Source organism: Megalops cyprinoides, chromosome 10, assembly GCF_013368585.1.
Source record: "Megalops cyprinoides isolate fMegCyp1 chromosome 10, fMegCyp1.pri, whole genome shotgun sequence".
NCBI classification, from domain to species: Eukaryota; Metazoa; Chordata; class Actinopteri; order Elopiformes; family Megalopidae; genus Megalops; species Megalops cyprinoides.
In genome coordinates this window covers 37,946,653-37,967,599 of record NC_050592.1, presented here as the reverse complement: position 1 = coordinate 37,967,599, position 20,947 = coordinate 37,946,653, and the positions used below count along the sequence as shown (strand labels likewise).

The following is a 20,947-nucleotide window of genomic DNA, read 5'->3' as shown; positions in this document are numbered from 1 at the left end:
CAGAGCTAGAAAACAGGCAGGCAAAATCATTGGTGATGGCCACCACATATTTGAACTCCTTCCCTCCGGCAGGCGCTTCAGATCACTACCCACCAAGACAAGCCAACACCGGAATAGCTTCTTCCAACATGCAATCACACTCCTGAACTGTTAAACTAACAACTCACAATGCAATAGGTGTGCAACTATAGTTGTACATACCCATATCCTGCACTCAGGTACACTTTATCTCACGCTCATTGTGCAATAGCTGTATATAACACAGTGCAATAGCTGCCTAAAACAAATTGCTGTACAGACCCACAGCCTGCATTCCTGTATACTCTAACTTATTGTGCAGTAGCTGTTAACTTATTGACCAGTATATGTTCATATTTATTTTTTATATTCCTCATTCATTCCATCCTTAGGCCATTCTATGTATGTGTTGTGCACTGCTCTTGTTGTTTGTTGTTCCACTACTGTTGGATGGGGTTCATTGTTGTCACCTTGTAAATCATTATGTGAATGCACTACGAGAGACCATGGAACCAAATTCCTTGTATGTGTAAAACTGTACTTGGCCAATAAAAACTGATTCTGATGCCTGGGAGTACACTGAAGGCAATGGAGTGTGTGTGTGTGTGTGTGTGTGTGCATATATTATTTATATGTACAGTGTAGAGTAGATGTAGTAGTGTAGATATATATATATTATGTATTATTATGTTATGTTATATGTATATATTATGTAATATATATTATGTTATAATATATATAATAAAATGTGTTTAGGGAGACCAGGTGTAGAGAGCCTGCACACCTCCACAGCTAAAAGGTGAAGTCCAAAAACAATCAAATAAAATACAGGCGACTACAATTATCTTGCTAGGAACAGCACCTACTCATCAAAAACTTAATCATTCCCGTACGAGCTCCAGAGTTGATGTCATTGTCTGCCGGCTAGCGACAGTCTTGGTAAACTGGGTGGAGCCAAATAAAGATTTTGATACTTTTATTCTTTTGTTTCGATCAATGTGGCGCAGTTTTAACGATCTTTAAATCTTATGGATAGTTTACCGCTGTCATTAGGCCATATGTGTCCGCCGATCAACACATTATACAGATCAGAAAGTCTGCGCAGCACTGACCCAAAAACGGACCCAAAAAGTCCGCAAACAGAGAGGCTTGCTAGAGGCCTTTACATTACCTTTAGAGTTTACGATCTATGGTGCGAACTACAAACTGTTCTGTTGGAGTTTCCTGTGATTTGCAGCTGTGTTCCTCCTGGGTGGAGTCGTGAGCAAGACCAGGAATGTAACACACTACGACCAGAAAATCGGTAAAGAAGACGGCATAAAAACTGGAGGAATTAGCATTGGAAGTGGAAGTAAAAAAAAAAAAAACCCAGATACTCAGCCGATAAACGACGGTAAGTATAGCAAAACTGAGAATGTATTTTCATGCTCTAACAGCGGCGAAGTACGCTTTTACAAAGTTCAACAACCAGAACTATATGGTTCAACACGAGTGACTTAAGTTTATTTTCTGTTGTTTTGTTCAAAACTGCGTAGATTAACTGTCCAGTCTTGTTCCCAGGATATTCGCGAATGACACGTCTAAAATGTCAGTTGGTCGCATAGTTTGCATGGAGCTAGTCCATTGTTTCAGTGAGAAGGCAACTCCTGGCTGTAGCGACTGCTGTGTACTCAACCATCAACAAACAACTCACGTTTGTTGATTTTTTCAGAGTTGTGAATCTGTCATAATAGGACTACCGGCCATCTGTTTAACTGACAGTGCGATGTAATAAAATTGCATTCTTATTTCAAAAGTTATTTACGTGCAATTTGTTGTGCAGACATATCATCACAGGCAGCGAGCGAGCTATACCTGTTCGCCCAGCTCGCGAGCATTGCAGTCAGCGATCGGTCGCTGCCCCTCCGCTTTTCATTTCCTTTTACGCTAATAATTTAAACGCACTGAAAGCAACAAGGAGATTTATAAATCTGGGAATGGAAAATATGCTTGTATTTTGGAACACATTTTAATTCAGATTTTAATCCGAATTCGAATTCTATTATAGGACAAATCTGTAGAATAGTCCTATGTAAAGTTAATAAGGGAGGTTTGAGTTGATATTTAATAAAAATGTGATCTCATTTTAATTCAAAATGACGCTATATTTTATGAAGGAGGAAACTTGCTCAGAAGTAGTTAATTCGCTGAAGCCATTACCTACAATGACTTTCATTCAACAACGTTTAGCCAGTGAAATTTATACTTGATTTGAAGGTTTTGGTTTTGTTGGTTTGATTCTGAGGTGGGGAACTCGTTCACTCGAGCAACATGCAACCTGTGAAAACAACCTGTAAATTGCCCAGCTTAAGTTGTTAGGTCTGTTAAGGAGATAATTAATGTAACGGTGGACAGTCTGAATTCCACTTTATAATTTATACTCTAATAACATGATTTTTATTAGAAATGAAACTTGTCGACATTCAAAACAAAAATAAAGTTCCTGTCCCATGGTAATTGTATCAGATATAAGAATCAGTACTGTTGTTTAAGTGACATTTTTTGAATAGTAATCCAGTTGCAGACATAGTCTTGGTTTCATATTAAATCTCAACATATTTGCATAGATCAGTGTTTCTTAATCATACTCCTGGAGCCCCCCTGCCCTGCATATCTTCCACCTATCCTTGCCCCAAACACACCTGATTGAAATTAGTGTTCTTGTTCTTGATTAAATCAGGTATGCTCAGCTAATCAAAAGTGCCACTGATGAGTTTAGCCAGGTAGGTAGAGCAGGGAAAGATGGAAAACGTGTGGAGCAGGGGGTCCCCAGGAGAGACCTTGAGAATCAGTGGCATAGATATTTGAGTTGCCCTTGTCAATTTCATGACACCTAAGCTAGATGAATAGCTTTTACTTAAGAGAAGAATCCGTTATTTGATGTGAAGTGTTATCAGAATAACCGTTAATTCCCAAGCATCCATGTTTGTTTAGGAAGATCAAGCGATCATCAGTCAAATAATTAAAAATAATAATTTTAGTTAATTAAAAATATAATATTATATAAAAAATATTTGTTTCTCAATGTCACTTGCTGCCCTCTTCAGAGTAGCCAGCAAGGATTTGGGTATGAACTTTAGCTGCATAGTTTTGAAATGTAATAATGAATAATGCAATGAACTTGTTGAAAGGATAGTAATGTAATAACTTCCATGAATAATGTCACAGTTTGCCAAAATCGATGTCTTTATATTGTCTCATTCATTTCAAGTGTTACACGCACAACACAGACATACATGCACACATTACAATTTTTTAAATTTATTTTATCTATCATGAATGAACTTAAATGCATCACCTGGATTTCATAAGATCCCAGATACACCAAGACCCTGTCGAGTCAATTCATCTGAGGTTTCTTAAAGTTGCATTCTTTCAACTTGATAAATATGTTACCTTAAATTGGAATGTGCTCTTACAAACATGTAAGCAGAACACATTGTTCCTCACAAAAAGTTTTATTAGGAGTGTGTGTGCTTAACTGCGTGTGGCAGTGTGGAGCTTACAATGTATGAGACAACATAAAGGCAGTGATTTTGGTAAGTTATTCCATGTTACAAGTTATTACCTTGAATGTAATTCAATGCAAAATTTACTACATTATGAAACATTGTTACATTGTCCAAAGTTATTATCTCTTCTTACAAGGTGTAATATGCAATACATCATACTGCTGCTCCTTACCACTACACCAAACTGCTGCCATGTTCCTTACCACTGTACCACACTTCTGCCCTGTTCCTAACCACTACACCAAACTGCTGCCATCGTCCTTACCACTACAGCACACTACTGCCCCGTTCCAAACAACTACACCACACTGCTGCCCTGCTCCTGACCACTACACCACACTCCTGCACTGCTAGTTTTCAACTGCCAAAAATTTAAGTTAGTTTGCTTGTTAATAGTACCAGCCATTCCATTTGCGGTACAATCAAATCTCCATCTGATTGTTTGGTTTTACCCTCCTTGTACAGCCAATGAAAGTTTGCACTATTGGTTTTTGATACTTGTTAAGGTTTGTGGGGTTTACACTGTACCTGAAAGCTAGACCTAGACCTGTGCTCAGTGCGGTATAATTTCATTGAATTCCAGCCTCCCCCTGCAATGTTTAGAAAAAATAGATTATCATCTTGCAAAGCTACAAAGTCATATTTCTATAGTATATCGAAGCAATACAGCATTGATAGGGGTTACTGAATTCCAAGTTTAATGTTATCACTTGCACTTGCCTTTAAGATGGGGTCTTAAATGGGATTACTTGCTTATAATTTTGATGCTGTCATCTACTCTGAGGTACCTGTGACCCTGAATAGCTCAAATTTATGAAAGGCAGGCATAGTCTGGGGGCACCCATTTTTGTACCACAGAAATAACCACAATAACTCAGACATCTGACTCCATATAAACATTTACTTATGTGACATGTTACCTCATTTTCACACATGTAATTCAGACACCTAATATGGCTGCAGTCAATTGCAAAAATGGGGCTGTTTTTCAGTTTAGCTGCTTCTCCTTCCTCTGGTTTTTTCCATCTTGATTTTCCTGTCATGTTACATCATCACAAATCTTTGACAAAGCATGACAAAACACTACCCTTGATTTTACCTCTCACCAATGATTTGTCCAGTCTGGACAAACCCTGTACTCAACAATAAAATGAAAACAATAACTGACAAACAAGGGTTCAAAGGTGCCAGCAGCATAGGTGTAGTAGAGGTTCAGTGTGAATATTGCACTTATTCCAAGTAGTAAATAAGTAATATAGTATAAATACTGCACGTGCTCCAATGATGACATAATTGAGTTCAGTAGTGGTACTGCTTTGGGGAAGAAACTGTTTTTCAGTCTGTTTGTGCGTGTACGGATTGTTCTGAAGCGCCTGCCTGATGGAAGGAGCCTAAACAGATGGTGTCCAGGGTGTGTAATGTCCTTTATGATGTTCTTAGCCCTCCTCACGAAGCGATTGCTGTGTAGATGTTCTAGTGATGCCAACTCTGTGCCAACGATGTCTTCTACTGTTTTCACAACACGCTGGAGGGCTTTTTTATCAGCTTTGGTGCAGCTGCTGTACCAGGCTGTCATGCAGTTTAAGATGCTCTCTGTGGTACATCTGTAAAAGTTGACGAGCAGCTTTTGGGGGAGGTTGGCTGTCCTTAGCCTCCTCAGAAAATAAAGGCGTTGTTGTGCCTTACCCACCACTGCTGAGGTGTTGTCAGCCCAGGAGAGGTCCTCTGAGACTCTCTCCACAGCTTCTGAGTTGATGTGGACAGGACTGTGTGTGGTCTTCTTGATAGTCCTAAAGTCCACGATAATCTCCTTGGTCTTTTTGATATTTAAGACCAGGTTATTGTTGGTGCACCACTTTGTAAGGTTCCGAACCTCCTCCCTGTATGCAGTTTTGTCGTTGTCCGTTAGGAGCACGATGACTGTCGTATCATCTGCGAACTTAACAATGGTGTTTGCATTGTGGATGGGTTGGCAGTCATGTGTGAAAAGTGTATAAAGGAGGGGGCTCAACACACAGCCCTATGGGATGCCAGTGCTCAGGGTGAGGGTGGAGGATGTGTGCTTGTCCAGTCTGACAGTCTGGGGGTGGTTAATGAGGAAGTCCAGTATCCAGTTGCATATGGAGGGAGTCCTAATGCGTGGAGTTTGTCAACCAGTTTGTTTGGCATGATGGTGTTAAACGCCGAGCTGTAGTCAACAAAGAGCATCCTGACGTAGGTGTTGTCTCTTTCCAGGTGAGAAAGAGCTGTATTGAGAGTCACACAGATGGCGTCCTCAGTCGATCTGTTTGCCCGGTAGGCAAACTGGTGTTGGTCTAGATCAGCTGGGACAGTGTCTTTGATGTGGGTGAGAACCAGTTGTTCAAAGCATTTTGCAATGACAGGGGTGAGAGCAACTAGCCAATAGTCATTGGGACAAGTTACTGTATTTTTTTTGGGAACAGGCATGATGGTGGTGGATTTGAGGCATGCAGGGACTGTACATGTGGATAGAGAGAGGTTGAAAATGTGTGAATACCTCTGTTAGCTGGTCAGTACAGGCCTGGAGTACATGCCCTTGTACACCATCAGGCCCAGCTGCTTTCCATGTGTTGATGCGAGAGGAGGCTTAGGGGTGATTTAATTGAGGTATTTAAATTTATAAAAGGAATCAATAAGGTTAACTATAATAGATTCTTTAGGGTGAGTTCAGTCTGTAAAACAAGAGGACATAAATGGAAACTAGTTAAGAGTAAGTTCTGCACTGATGTAAGGAAATATTATTTTACACAAAGAGTTATCAATACATGGAATAGGTTGCCAGGTCATGTAGTTGAGGCAGAGACCCTCGCTGTGTTCAAGTCTAGTCTTGATGCAGTTTTGGATACTCTTTAATTAAGAAATGGCGAGCTTAGTTGGGCCGAATGGCCTGTTCTCGTCATCATATGTTCTTATGTTCTATATACTGTATACTGCATGCTATTTTTCAGTGTAGTACCCAGTATGCAATCATGAATAATTACATTTGTAGCATGTTACATTGTCGCTTGAAATCATTACGAGTTTAGAAACATCCAGATTTCCCTGTGATATTTTACAGTTAGACGCCACTTGCATTCTCACGAGTGAAAAGTATTAACAGGTTCACGAAAAGCATTCACAAGTTGAAGTGTTTTCAGTGTCTTACCTTTCGGTGGTACGGGCACATAATGTGGCAGGGAGGAGGAAAAGGCGAACATAGCTATTGTACTTTTGGGTAGCCTATAAAAAAATCACACATAGCCATCCAAATGGCTAACCAGATAATAAACTACTAACCAATGTTATTAATCATCATAAGAGACAAGTTTTGGCAGTATAGCTGTAGCTAACTATCTCTTTAACGATCATTGGACTCAAAATAGCATGTATTTGGAGGTATCCACAATGTCAATGAAACAGTGGAAAGCAATTCACAGGCACGCGGAAAAGAGTACAAGGCAGATGTTTGTATTCTTCCGGTTTCGCGCCAGTCGCATGATAGAAAGATAGAAACGTCATCAACATGCCCACTCACATACAGCTCCTCCGGGTAAGGGCTGGATACGTTCCGGCTTTCAGTGCATGTCTGAAAGGGGCTTAAGAGTTGTCTAGTGTATGAGTTAGGGAACATTCTAAGATGTTTGTAATAATTAAGCTTCAAGCTGGCTAACTGCATGAACAGGAGATCAAATGTAGGACAAATGCTGTGTTCTGAGGTATAAGGACAAACGGTGACCTCAGCAAAAGCCCATGATGGAAGAATCACATTAGGCAAAGAAGATGCAAAAATTGAGCAGGGGGGTAGTTGCTTGGTAGTTCTTTCTCCCCAGAATTCTCTGTATTTACTTAACCTTTAAGAAGACATATAATCTTCAAATTTGGTCATATATCTAATTGTATGAACTGGACTGATTTATCACTGAACCATAGATGCACACTTGAAAAACTACAGTATTATTCTCAAAAGCAACATGTCTAAGTTTCTCAAAGGATATGTTGGTGCATTAGCTTTGATGATAGCCTATAGTTATGACTGTGTCTGTAGCATATTAAAGTAATCCAGGGTGAACATTAACAAGGTAAGATGTAGATTTCAAGTCAACAAAATAATAATGTTGTGGTGTGCCATTGACAGGAGCAGTATTTGAAGACTTTCAGTGAAACCTTGATACAGATACATCTAAGAGTACTGATTTCAGATAAAATGACCCCAAAACAAAATGTATTTAAAATGATAAAAATGAATGCATTGCTAATACCTTTAATAATACATTTAAATATAACACACAGTACTTGAACTAGTCAACTTGGACCTGTGACCTGCGCTCTTGTCCGAGATGAGTCAGAAGACACCAAAACGTACAGTGTTCAGAGGGACAGGCCTACAGCATTGTCAGAAACCACAGAGAATATCTATAAATCAGACTAGTGTTAGAAGTCAGCTAGTATAGACTGACAACCCACCACAGTGGAAGAAGAGATTCCTTTCCTGCCTTGTATGCACTGAGTGCAAACAGCTCTTGTCCAGGACACAGGTAGAACAAGACGACAGACTGTGCAGAGTACTGAGATGTACGCATTAGGGGTCAGAACAGCAGAATCACTGGCCGTCTTCCAGTGTTGTGCAAGTTCACACTTCAGAAGAGGTAGCTCAAAGTTCAGTTCACACAGATTAAAATGAACAAGTTCACGTTCATAGTTCACAATTTTGAATTTTAACAAGTTCACAGTCCCAGTTCATTTCTTCCATTTTGTAAATGAGCTGCTTCAGGAACTATATTATATGTACGTCTACATGCGCAGTGATTGTTATGCAGGATATGGGCAGTTGGTTGCAAGCTGGCGAGCTGTCTATATGATGAGTTGCACTAATAAAAACGTCTCAAGTATGGAATAACGTCATCCGTGTTTATTCATTTTTCATCAAGCAGTAACTTTATCACACCTAAGGATTCCGAATCTCGCGCAAACCTGAACGAGCTCAAGTTCATGTTCTTTAGTTGCAAACGGATACGTTCAAGTTTACCGTTCACCGAAAAAATGAGCATGTTCAATGAACGTTGAGTTGTGGCAGGAGGGCCTCGGTCAAACCCCAAGGAGGTCCTGGAAGACTTGCAACTGTGGGGAATCATGCTTATGTCATTCCCAAGAAGGATGGGTTTAGCGCACCTGCAAATCCTGTTACCCGCATCCTTGGGGTGTTGGCTTGCTGCCTGAGTCATGAAGCTGAATGAGCACCTTTCTGAAACCCTGTGCAAAACATAAGCTCTGTGGCAATGTGACTCTGCCCAACAAACACTCACTCATAATCTCACCATTTCAATGGCAATGGATACAAACAGCCTCAGATCAAAAGCTCTCTGTGAGGTTGGTGTCAGCTGCCTGTCTGTCTCTGCTTGTGTTATAGTTGCGTTGTTCACCAGTTAGCTATTTGGAATATGTGTGGAACACATACATTTGATATTTAAAGTATGCACACAAGAATGAATGACATGTCTCACGTGATTTACACTGTGGTGTTCAGGATTTCAGAAGGAGTTCTACTGTTGAAGGGGCAGCTGTTATAAAATGTCAGAAAAGCATGTCATTGCCCTTATGACGTGTGATGCGGCACTTGGATAACTCATTCATGCACTCAAATTTCTTTTACTGCCAGCTTCTTTTACGTGGTGTTTAGATTTAGATCATTGATGAAAGGCCCTTAAAAAAAGAATTCTGAGCTTTACTCACTGTAAAGGCAATACAAGTTGTTCAACAAGCGTAGACACCAGGAGAGAATACAGGAAACCTTAAACACACACTGTGAATTCGTGGCTCTAGATGAGACCTTATTTCTAGGTTAGACCACCTTCCTCCTGTGTAGAAAACTCATGAAAAGAACTTCTAAAAAAAAAAAACCTTTGTGTCTTCCATTTATAGAAGTACATAAGCCGTCAGTACGGAGCCAATAAAAAATAGTGTTTTTTAATCAAATGCAAAAAAAGAAACAAGTAGCAGAATAATAGTAGCAGGCCAAAAAGTACTGCTAAACAAAATTAAAAGTCTGTGAAGGAACATTCCTTTTATGATCATATTAAATAAAAGGTGCTTAGCACCAGTTTTCATGATCATATGAATAAGATGTGCTTATATTAAAAAGAGAAAGCTGTACTCGCTGTGTTTGGTTATGTGAACTGCTATTTTACCTATTGTAGGACCAGTAGGCTAGAGTTATCTGGGAGGAATAACCACCTGGCTGCTGTCCAGAAGACATTTGGAGCAAAGGGACACTGAGCCTGCATTTTCCTTTGTGTGTGTATGTGGAATTCCCCACACATTTTTTATGCATTTATGCAAGAGTCTGCACTTCCCTTAGCTGGTATGCTAACTGCACCTCTATTATGTTTTGATCAGGACTGGGTTTTCTTTGTGACTGACAAAAAAGTTAGGAACATTGAGACACAGATGACATGCATGTGTGTCAGGGTGCTTTTACTGCAATGTGTTATGTCCTGCTGATATTGAGCTTCAGGTCTGACACATCTAGAGCTGTATAGCATTACATTTCATTTACATCATCATGGCAGGGCATTTGTCAGTACCTTAAGATCACATGTGTATATTGTCACTTAAACCAACCAGGCTCTGATTTACACCAGATATATATTTGTCTATATCTGATTGTTTCAATTCATAATTTAGTTTAATTTACATTTGGCTCTTTTCCCACATGAAGTCTGACTTAATGTATGATTCATTTTTTTACTTATGAAAAATATGGTGAATCAGTGTCTTTGCTCTTCTGGAATTCTAGAAATAAATTTAAGTCTTGTAATTAAGAATTTTAATTTTAGACATAGGCAAAAAGACACGCTGGGATGGGCTGAATGGCCTGTTCTCAGCAATGTAATGTTTTTCTGTTCTTCTGAATATGCCCTTGTAGGCAACTCTGAAAAATGTATATTGGTTGGACTCAAAAAAAGCCAGACTATTTCCAATTCATGGAACAGTAGGTTATTTTTGAAATTCTAAAAGTATGGTAATATATTCATAGTTTGAGGACATTTGCATTAATATCATAATTGTTTCTGTGTAACACAGTGAAGAGAAAAAATCTTTTAGGGGCTGAGATCTAGATTTAAGTGTGTGAGGTTGTGTTAAAAAGTAAAACCATGGAATTTCTAACTGGCATTTCAGACCAAAGGAAAAGTGCTGCTTGGTGGTAAAGTGGTGATGTCATTAATGCAGCATCGGTCTGTGACATGATACCTGAGCTTAGAAGGATTTACCATGAATGCCATTCTGGATGCTTTCTCAAATGAATGTTCTTAAGTGCAAGCTGAAGAATTCCTTAGTGGCACTGTTTCAGTGCCTTGGGGAGTTAAATGTGAGCCATATGCATGTGATGTGTCGTATATTTCGTAATATATTATTTGTTATTTTGGAATTGGACCTATAATGCAGTCACTTATCACTGAGGAATAAGTTCTAATTGGCTAGAGTAAGTCTTATTTGGCAGATTGATACCATAGGGCCTCCAGAGAATTCGCTCATATTTGTTGACTGTTCTGCCTAGGCTATGCTTTAACATTAGCCTAATAGATGCATCTGCAGGGGGATTTATAATGATGTCAAAACAATTTCGTTCACAAAATAAAATCATGTTCATTCACACACACATATAATGCAAAACATTAGCCTGAGACGGAGGTACAGCTCATGGCTAGCTTCGGGGGTGCTTGCATCAAAATGCAGTTAACGTCCATTACAGTGCGCATGCTCATGAACGTGACACCGGTTCAGACAGAGGCAGTGGGAATTGATTAAACCAGTAGTATTAGCTAGCCAGCCCATTATATTGCGTTTTTGTATGATTACCATTGACATAATTTAATATATCACAATAAATAAATAACTAAATAAATAAACGTTTCAAGCTCTCTTGTGGGACATTTCAAGCGCTCTTGGGGGCCTTCTGGTGGCCATGGGGACCCTAAACAGGCGCTTAGTTCGCTTATATGTCGGGCCGGCCCTGCTACATGACTGTCTGCAATGAGGACTTGCGACTTTGGGATTTCACACTACACGTTTGAAAGAGAAGCTAGATTACTTTGTTTGGCTTCCAAGCCATGTTAGATACTTGCTCAGCTCATGTTTATTTACGTGTCCACTCTGGTTTAACCCTTTCGCACGTAACTTATTTTTTATGCTATGTAGCACACATGTTATTTTACATGGTTTGTTATGTTTTCATTAGTGTTATTAAGCTTCTCATAGTTTTCACTTAGCATTTGCATATTTTTTAGAGTTAAATTGCTGTTTCCTCAAAGCTAAAATTAGCTAGAATTTCTCCAATCTAGTGTTCAAATCGCACCAGTTTTAGCATACGCGCTAAACATCTAATCACTGGTGTGACCATATGCACGAAAGGGTTCATTTCCAATGGACCGACTGTAACTACAGACATGCAAGTTGCAGATCACCATTGCTTCATTTAGGCAGAATTAGTTAAACACTATAGTTTAACCGCTCATTAACGTTAGCGGTCTTCCACTGATAAACATGGCATAGCTAGCTTTGTGGGTAGCCTAATTTAGCAATGGACAGCATTATAAGCTGCTGTAAGCAATGTTGCCAGAGAATTTTTAGAAGTGACAAGGGAGAAATGATAGGACCGTTGTTTGTACTCACTAGAACTGCCACACTGTTTCATAAACAAACCTACAATCAAGTTTGTCAACAGCTTAGCCTACACCACTCAATTACCATTACGTTAAACGTAATTTTAATGTTTGACTGGTACCGTAAGTTTTTGTTGCACATCATTGGTTTATCGTAAACTAACTAGTCTGATCGATTACTCTTTGACTTGCTTTTGAGTGACAAGTACCCAAGTGGCATGTTGTGCAAAAAACCCACTGGAGACCTTGTTTGGGAAGGAAGTGGATAACAAGGTACCCAGCAACTGCATCCAGCCAAGGAGGTCATTTGTGTGTGTATTGAAAATGCTGTCCTCACTAGGGACACTTTTCACTCCAGTTTTACATAAGAAGGGATTTACTGCTCTACGCGTGCTCTGAAAAATGTAAAGCGATACGAAAATGCTCATGAAATCTTGTTTTTTGAAAATGATACATGATACATAAAGTTTTTATCCTCCGTCAGCAAAACAAAGCTGGTAGTTGACTTCTGCAAGACACAACAGAGGAGCTACACCCCACTCTCCATCAACGGTGCCCCAGTGGAGAGGGTGGGCAGCTTCCATTACCTCGGTGAACTCATCACCGAGGACCTGACATGGACCACTCAGACTTCCACCCCTAAGTCTCCTCTCGATTAGTCTAAACAGGTTAAGTGACTTGAGTCACTCGTAGCTTTTATATCTCATGCCAGGAACTAATTTAGTTGCCCTTCTTTGAACTTTTTCGAGTACCTCAATGACTTTCTTATAGTGCGGTGCCCAGAACTGCACACAGTATTTCAAGTGAGGTCTGACTAGAGCATTGTACAATTTCAATATAACCTCCTTAGATTTATAATCAATACTTTTGGCCATATATCCCAGCACCCTGCTGGCCTTTTTTGCTGCTACAGTACACCTGCCTAGATACTGTTAAACTTGGGTCAACTATTACTTTTACAACTATTACTATTACTCTTTTTCAAATTGAGCACATTCTAGTTTTTTCCCCGCATGAAGTAGCCTCGTCTAAGGTTCTGCTGTTTAGGTCTTCCTGTATTACCTTAGTTGATTCTATACTGTTGGTTAGACCCCCTAGTTTTGTATCATCTGCAAATTTTACTATTTTACTACTAACCTGTGCAACAAGATCATTTATGTATATAAGGAATAGCAAAGGCCCAAACACCAATCCCTGCGGAACTCCACTTTATACTGGACCTTGCTCTGATACAATTCCTCCCACCGTTACAGTCTGCTTTCTATTAGACAACCAACTTCAAACCCACTCAGTGATAGCTCCTGTAATTCCTGCAGATTTCACTTTCATTATGAGCATCTCATGTGGTACTTTGTCAAATGCCTTTTGAAAGTCCAAATAGATAATATCAAAAGCTTGGTTTGAGTCTAAACACACTGTAGCCTCCTCAACAAAGTCCAGGAGGTTTGTTAAGCAGGAGATCCCTCTGCTAAAACCATGTTGGTTATCATTTAAGATACCATTTTGTTCAAGGAATAATTGCATATTGTCCCTAATGATGGATTCCAGTAATTCACTTGTGATACAAGTTAAACTGACGGGCCTATAATTGCCTGGATCAGTCCGGTCTCCTTTCTTGTAGATAGGTACTACACTGACGTGTTTCCAGTCATCTGGTATTTCTCCAGTTTCAAGGGAGAGGCTTGTAAACCACTTCCGCTAGTTCCCTGAGAACTCTTGGGTATATTCCGTCGGGGCCTGCTGCCTTTTTTGTTTTAAGTTTTTGAAATTTATTTAGTAATTCTGCATCATTTAAATGAGCTTCCTCCATAAGACTGAGAACTGAATGCACCTGAAGGCATATGCGAAAACACTTCACTAGTGAAACTCTCCACAAAGTAACTGTTTAGGGTATCAGCTAGGGCTGGGCGGTATGGCCTAAAATTTATATCACGGTATAATTTGAAGCACGGACGGTAACGGTATATATCACGGTATATTTGTTTCTTAAAATTTCAATACAAATGCTTCTGTAGGGGTAAAGCACTGGTATGGCAACTGCATGACATTTTTACTATTACTGTTTACTATCACTGTACTCTTAACTGTATTGCTAGTACATATTTCACATAGTACAGAGGTATTTTAAGAACATTTATTGTGCAAAACTGTAAAATCAAGCTACACAAAGTGAAAATAAAAACTGACTCAGGGATTAAAGTTCTTCCTCGCTACAGTGGATTCCCGTCAGTTGGATTCCAGACAGGCCATGTATGAGATCAGTGTAGATCTGAAGGAAAAAAAAGTGAGGGGAGGGGGGTTGGAATTGCGCTACCAGATGATAGGTAGCTGATTTGTATAGGCATACAATCTACTTGGATGTCGGTTATATATATACAGTATATATAATATATATATATAATAACCGACATCCAAGTAGACGATACAATTGGAGATGATAGCCCCACGGTGTATTGAATTAGGCTAATCAATTAATCTCGTCTTGGCGTACGCATGCACATTCAACTTCAGTCTACACACAAGCCAACGTTAGATTAACACCAACATATACATTTATAAACGTGACAAAATACCCCAAAATCCCCAAAGTAGAAGAGTCTTAATGTCCAGCAAGCAATAGAAATAGTTCAAATAAGAATAAAGTTAATCAAGACTGCAATCAAAGTCAAAGTTTGTGATGAAGAAGGTGCGAGAAGCCACGGTTCAAAAAGGAACAACCTGCAACCTCACCACTCCGTCAAACGAGAAGAAAGCAATCCTTTTGCGACCATGCACATCTTCTGACCGAGAATAATCCACAAGGAAAGTTTATTCCAGCAGCTAAGAATCATGAGCCTTATTATTAAAAGAAAATAACATGCAGATAGACTTTTAATGGGTGGCCATTATAGTGGGACAAATGGGTTTTGAAGGGTTTTGTCACATGGTTGTATGTAGGCTACATTTTGTGATGTTAGACTACTGCTTTGTGTGTGTGAGCGAGTGAAGGGGGCTCACGGTGTCCCAGACAATATTTTAATGCTTCAGAACAGATTAATCACTGTCAGGTCAGCAAAGATTTGTGTATGTAGATAAAGCTTAGTATTGTGTCTTTTCGATGAAGTTACACTGAGATTTATGAGGGCTCTACCGGTCAGCATGGTATAGTCAAAATCCATACCGTAGGGCAAATTCATACCTCTATGCCTTCTATACCATTTATACCGTCCACCCCTAGCAGCAATAGTTTTGTTATCATAAACCATAACTCCATCCTTATTTTTTATACCTCTTATTTCATCCTTAGCTATCCTTTTTCGACTGTAATATTGAAAAAAAGTGTTTAGGGTTGGTCTTTGCATCTAGTGCAATCTGTCTTTCAAAACGCCTTTTAGCTTCCCTTATTTCGTTCGTAACTTGAGCGTGCATATTACTGTATTCAATCTTATTACTCTCTGAGCCGTCCAACTTGTATTTTCTGAATAATTGCCTTTTTTGTTTCAAACTGTCCTGTAGTGGCTTATTCATCCATTGTGAATGCTTCTTTTTTTAGCTTCCCTTTTCTCACTTGCGGAATGAATTTATGCTGTACATCCAGAATAATAATGCTCCACATTTCTTTCACAGTTTTGCCATCTAGAAGAGGTACCCAGTTTATATTCCTTGTATAATCACACATTTTAATAATGTCAGCTCGTCTAAAGTTGAAAACTCTAGGAGACTGCAGACTTAACTTGCCAAAAAACTTGCAAGTGTAACTGCACTATGGTCACTTGTTCCAAGTCGCTCCCCTACCTCAGTACTGAAAATTCTATCAGGATTATTACATGGGACCAGATCTACAATTGTGTTCTCTCTTGTAGGTTGAGTAACAGACTGTATCAAAAAACAGTCATTTACAACATCCAAAAACTCTTCCTCACATTTACCTTGACCTGACACAGCTTCCCAATTAATTGAAGGGTAATTGAAGTCCCCCATTATTATGGTCTCACCCTCCTGACATGCTAGTTTAGTATTATCACAGAGCATACTGTTAACACTGCTGTCTGAGGCTGGTGGCCTATGACATACTCCAACATTCAGACCTTTTTCATTTTCCCCCAATAGTTTAATCCATATGTCTTCACTAACACCAGGGGGCTCTGTTCTTGGAATTTATTGAATATTAATATTATCCTTTACGTAGAGAGCTCCTCTTCTATTGATTCTATCTTAGCAGCTTGTATCCCTCCACGTTATACTCATCCCCATCCCCTGCACCAAGCCACATCTCTGATCCCAACATCAACAACTACTATTGCTTGTAACAGTTTCTATATCCAAAATGGGCTCTTCAGTCCTCCCACTCTCAGGATTGTGGGTCAAATCATCCTGCAGTGGCATGAAACGGTTGGTCACCGTGATCTCCGGAGATGCCACCCCTCTTGGAATTGTGCGCCCCTTTCTATGCCTACGCCCTACTGTAACCCAGCTCTGTATCTTCCACCCTACCCGGCTTTGGTGAGCACACTATCTCCCTATAGGGCGTACCAATCAGATCCTGGAATTACTGTGGAGTGCAGCTAGTTGGGCCTCGAGATCAAGAATCTTGTTCTTCAAGTGCTCAACGGGTCGGCAACGATCACAGATGAACTCATACTGGAGGTCTCCCTCCAGAAATCCGATCTTCCAGCAATTCTCACACAGTTTTGGCCACATTTTTCTCCCCTAACTGAACATGCTTTCCCTAAATAAAGATTTACTGCCGAGACAGAATTACCAGCTAAAAAGTGCTAAAGCACCAAGGTGGCTCAGAACAGCCAAAGGCAGATACAATAAAACTACGCTTACAGTTCAGCAAAAGCAGATGCGCTAACACAACCAGAATCAGGATATCCTAAAAGCAAACACTGAGGAACAGTAAAAACAAAGTAAACAAGCAAACTGGCTGGCTAGCTAAACTACTCGCCTAGCTAGCCAAAGTATGCTACTTAAAGTTTTAATGATTTGCTCCTGAGAGGGCGAAAAACCACAAAAAAACCTCTCATCAGTTAGGCCCTGTTCACACCTGGTATTAACATGCGTCTTGGGTGATCCGATCACAAGTGGACAGCTCTAAATACGTCTGTTCACACCTGGCATTAAAATGCGTCCCCACACGCGTCTCGAGTGACCACTTGTGATCGGATCTCACTTCCCCGCTCTATATGCAAACAAACACATACATCGTTTCTGTTTGCAAATGTAAGTTTACGCATCATTTAAAGGTCCACTTGAACGAATCTTGTTATGACTGTCACTATGAAATAATGTGTGTTGTATCTGTAAATGAAAACCTAGTTGACTAGCAAGCTTGATTCCGTTCATCACTGAAATTAAATACCCTTAACTCAGCCGCAGCTGATCTTTTGATAAATTCTGTTTATCCTTGGAAAAAGCAGAAACGCTACATTAGAACTGTATTTGTCTGGCACCTTGCTAGTATGGTTGAATTAAATAGGCTAAGTAAGATATTATGTTTACAAAGTTTCTTATGTCATTCACTGCAATGAAAATGTTTCATAATGTAGTTTAATATCAAAAGGTGTTTGCCGGTTTGCTTGTGTTGTGAATACATCTATGAATTACTTTTCTAAAACCGAAGCTCGCTTGTTATGGAAGAAGGGACATTCTAAAATGCTTAACGTGGCTTAATGTTCCAAAACAGCGATCAATGATCACCAAATTTCTCTCAAACATCTCCACCTGTCAAAAAAATCAAAACCGAAATCCTATAAGAATAAGAATAAGAAATACTTTATTAATCCCAAGGGAAATTTGAGTGTCACAACAGCCCGTCCAGCACAAATCAAACGCAACAATAGAATAAAATAAAATATTTATTATTTTATTATTATTTTGGTATTATTATACTTGTGCATAACAATAATAATAACTGTATAGTGCAATTCTTAAACCAGTTAACTGTGAGAGGGAGTGAGATAGTTATTTTAATTGTGCAGTGAATATGTGTGCAGGGGAACAGCACAGGGCATCAAGCATCAGTCTGATCCATGTTGCGGCAGAGGGGAGGAGTTATAAAGTTTGATGGCTGCCGGCAGAAACGACCTTCTGTGTCTCTCAGGGGAACACCTGGGGGAGATCATCATCGACATCTTCTCCATCTGGAAACGGGTCAGAGTAGGCTTATACCTGTGGAAGTCAACGACCAGCTGACATTTAGCTGCAGATGGTTCAGGCTGCACCACTCCACTAAGCGGTCTACCAGTCCCCTGTATTCTGCCTCCTGTTGCCCGTTGATACACCCCACGATGGCAGAGTCATCAGAGAACTTCTGAAGGTGGCATGACTCTGAGTTGTACCTGAAGTCGGAGGTGTACAGGGTGAACAGGAGGGGGGAGAGGACGGTCTCCTGGGGGGCCCCTGTGCTGCTCAATACTGTCTCTGACACACTGCTCCCTAGTCTCACATACTGTAGTCTGTTGGTCTCCCAGCAATAAAGGCTGTATGGTGTTGAAGGCACTGGAGAAGTCAAAGAACATGACTCTCACAGTGGCCCCAGCCTCATCACGATGGGAGTAGGCTCGGTGTAGCAGGTATATGATGGTATCCTCCACTCTGATGTGTTCCTGGTAAGCAAACTGCAGGGGGTCCAATGCTGGTCTGACTAGGGGTCTGAGGACCAGCCTCTCCGGGTCTTCATCACATGTGATGTTAATGCCACTGGCTTGTAGTCATTTAAGACCTTGGGGTGCCCCCTCTTAGGCACAGGGACCAGGCATGATGTTTTCCACAGTGTGGGAACCCTTCCCAGACTCAGGCTCAGATTGAAGGTGCTTTGGAAGACTCCACATAGCTGTTTGGCACACCCCTTAAGCACCTCCATCGTCACACCATCAGGGCCTGCAGCTTTGCCTGAGTGGAGTCCTTCCAGTTGCATTTTCACCTGGTCAGTTGTGATGGTTGGGGGGAGTAGCGAGGGGGGAGGGGCAGTTCCAGATACAGGGACCTGAAAAGGGCTGGAGGTAGGCTGTATGGTGATTGGGGAGATGTGAATGGTGGAGGGGCTGGGGGGTGGGTGGACAAAGGCTCCAGTGTCAAACCTGTTGAAAAACAGGTTTAACTTATTGGCCCTGGCCACACTGTCCTCTCTCATACGGCTGCTGGTCTGATTGTAGCCGGTGATTCTCCTCATGCGTTCCACACTTCCCGTGTGTTGTTTTGTTGCAGCCTGTACTCTATCCTCCTCCTATAGGCGTTCATGCCCTCCCTGATCTTAAGACTCAGTGTTTTCTGGACCCTCTTAATCTCCTCCTTATCCCCAGCTCTGATGGCCCTCTTTTTGTCATTAAGAAGGGCTAGTAATCCAGGGTTTGTTGTTCAGGAAACACTGTACTGTATACTGTGGGGATGACATTGTCCACGCAGAAGTTAATGTAGTCTGTAATGCAATGTGTTAACCCATCTATGTCATCTCCATGTGGCTCGGTTAGACCCTCCCAGTCTGTAGCCACAAAACAGCCCCTCAGAGCCTCAATTGCATCATGTGACCACCTCCTGACTGTCCTGGTGGTCGCAGGTTGCCGCTGGACCAGAGGCTTATACTGGGGTGACAGGTGGACCAGGTTGTGATCAAATCTGCCAAGTGGGGGGAGGGCTGTGGAACTGTATGCGTCCTTAATGTTTGCATACAGTAAATCCAGGTTTTTATTGTCTCTGGCTGGACAGTCAACAAACTGGGTAAAGTTTGTCATGGTGGAGGAGAGAGTCACATGGTTAAAGTCCCCAGATATCGCGATGAAAGCGATGGGGTGCTGTGACTGGAGCTCTGCTGTGACCGAGCGGATGACGTCACACACTGTGGTTGCGTCTGCCGATGGCAGAACATACACCGCGATCACTGTAGCATGTGAGAATTCCCTTGGCAGATAAGAAGGATGTAGGTTTACCGCTAAAAGTTCAATGTGCGGGCCGCAGACTCTATCCTTAACAGTAATAAGCCTCAGATTACACCATCTGTTGTTAATGAGAACAGCAAGCCCCTAACGACCTCACATGATGGAAGGGAGAAAAAAGTGTCCCGATGAGCAGGAACATAAGAAAAACTTCAATAAAGTGTGCAGAGTGCATTCTTAAGAGACTAAAAGAAGGAAAAATGCTAAAAAAAAAAAAAAGATGCTAAAAGCTAACATAAATAGACAAAACAATACAAATAGGTCGGAGCAGTTGCAACGGGCAGCTGCCTGTAGCAGTGCCGGAAGTTGATGAAATCCTATGAGTATGGACGCTTTTTTGATAGGAGATAGTGTTTATGACATGTGAGATGTTAGACAAATTTGGTGATCATTGATCACTGTTTTGGGAAATGCTATGTTAAGCTTTTTCCTTACAATGGGTGTCAACGGAGAGGAAAACGTAGTGAGATAATGACCATACTTCTAGGATTTCGATTTTGATTTTTTGACAGGAGGAAATGTTTCTGACAAGAGATGTCTGAAAGAAATGTGGTGATCATTGAGCACAGTTTTGGAACACTAAGCCACGTTAAGCGTTTTAGAATGTCCCCTTGATATTCATGATATCGTAAACCTTGACTCCCACAATAGTATAACATTTATTTGTAGAACTACAACACTTCACATATTATTCATAATACCATTTTTCCATGTACTATATTGCATTACACCTTTGGGGCTTGGAAGCATTTGAGGTAGCTTGCGAACTCTAGTTGTTGTTGTTGCCTGTTATCGCACTTTA

General features: G+C 40.6%; 1 protein-coding gene across 1 annotated transcript in view; it reads left to right on the top strand.

Moving 5' to 3' along the window:
* The first annotated feature begins 1,147 nt into the window (after window positions 1-1,147).
* LOC118784706 (protein FAM83H-like) overlaps window positions 1,148-20,947 on the top strand; it is a 34,814-nt gene continuing 15,014 nt past the window's right edge. Inside the window, exon 1 of the mRNA XM_036539091.1 lies at window positions 1,148-1,411. The gene's annotated coding sequence lies outside the window, so the exon portion shown is untranslated. The remainder of the gene's footprint in view (window positions 1,412-20,947) is intronic.